This window comes from Bufo gargarizans, chromosome 6, assembly GCF_014858855.1.
Source record: "Bufo gargarizans isolate SCDJY-AF-19 chromosome 6, ASM1485885v1, whole genome shotgun sequence".
NCBI classification, from domain to species: domain Eukaryota; kingdom Metazoa; phylum Chordata; class Amphibia; order Anura; family Bufonidae; genus Bufo; species Bufo gargarizans.
Genome location: NC_058085.1, coordinates 7,160,284 through 7,162,152, shown reverse-complemented (window position 1 = coordinate 7,162,152; position 1,869 = coordinate 7,160,284).

Sequence of the window (1,869 nt, the reverse complement as noted above, 5' to 3'; positions counted from 1 at the left end):
TTTCCACAGCTACCATAAGGGTTAAAGAAGAGCATGTTTTGGAGGGAAAAATCCAGACTTATTTACCACCAAAACCAGACAGGCTGACCTTGTGACTGTCTGGTTTAGCCGTGAAAACTTGTTTTTGTCTGGAAAATCTGCTGTGTCATTGCCATTGAGTATCATTAAAGCTCTAATGTAAGTCTATGAGAGACGGAAAGTGTAACATTGTATTTGTTTGTGCTGAGTTTCTCCTCTCCACCCCTCCCACTAGAAGGTTCTAGTTCAGCCAGAAACTGTATATAAGGAGAGCAGTTAGAACCCTAGTGTGCTTCAGTTAGGGAACAGTACTTAGACGAGGAGACTCTGCCAGACTATTAAATGACCAGAAGAAGATGCTGAAACAGGGAAACTCTACCACAGACCCCGAATGTCCAGCCTTTGACCAGGGTACCAGCCTTCTGAGAGAGAGAGAGAAGGACAGCTAACTCAGGCCTTTCCTCAGCATCAAACCCTTCTTCTGCCAAGGAGGAGACTGGAGAAGCCAGCCCTATGCCTCGTCTGTATTGTTTTGCACCTGAATCCCTCCAGTAAAAAAGCCCCCTGGTTACTGCAGACCCTGACTCTCTGGACTTCCCATTGTGGTGCACCACCCCTTACCATCCGTTCTGGAGAGCAGCAACACGTTGTAACACCTCAATGCTGTCTGGGGGACCCATGTAGCATTGGGGCCACCCCATAATGGGCACAAGGCCTTAAACTGGATGAGGTGGCCCTGAACTCAGGAGCCTGAGGCTTGATATTCCTTGGAGGGTCCACATAGGATCTCTCATCTTTGACCTGTTATTCTGGGGTGTCTTCCCAGGGGTTCCTCATCAGTGGATGTTACACTGCATCACCAGACTCGGCCCTGATGGCCAAATATGCAGTAAAGGTAAGAGGTATGTCATGGAATGGGTGTGGCCTATGCAATAAGGGGTGCACCAACAACCAAAACTATTTTGCTACAATAACCTGATCCTGAAAGTGAGAAGTATGGGAAATATGTGGTGTATTCCTTTTCCTTTCAGAGTGTACTCATTTTATTTTCAGCGGTGTTCATGTAGGACTTTTACACATGTATGAGCGCATCATAAATTATAGTTTTGAAGAACGAAAAGAATAGAAGACAAAAATGTGGTTAAAAAAAAAACTATGAAAATTTAAGGAAAAAAAACTAGTAAAAAAAATGACTGCACTAAAATGACACAAAAAAATGTACTGAACGAATTCATGAAAAAAATCACATCCACAACTGGGAAAAATAGTCCTGATGCTATATACCACAAAAAAAAAAATTGTATAAAAATGACAAAAGTAAATGTAACCTTAAAAATTTCCAAAACTGTTAGATACACTGCATATCTCTCATATACAGTCAGGTCCATAAATATTGGGACATGGACACAATTCTAACATTTCTGGCTCTATGCACCACCACAATGGATGTGAAATGAAACAAACAAGATGTGCTTTACCTGCAGACTGTCAGCTGTACCTGCAGACTGTCAGCTGTACCTGCAGACTGTCAGCTGTACCTGCAGACTGTCAGCTATAATTTGAGGTATTTACATCCAAATCAGGTGAACGGTGCAGGAATTACAGCAGTTTGCATATGTGCCTCCCACTTGTTAAGGGACCAAAAGTAATGGGACAGAATAATAATCATAAATCAAACTTTCACTTTTTAATACTTGGTTACAAATCCTTTGCAGTCAATTACAGCCTGAAGTCTGGAACGCATAGACATCACCAGACGCTGGTCTCATCCCTGGTGATGCTCTGCCAGGCCTCTACTGCAACTGTCTTCAGTTCCTGCTTGTTCTTGGGACATTTTCCCTTCAGTTTTGT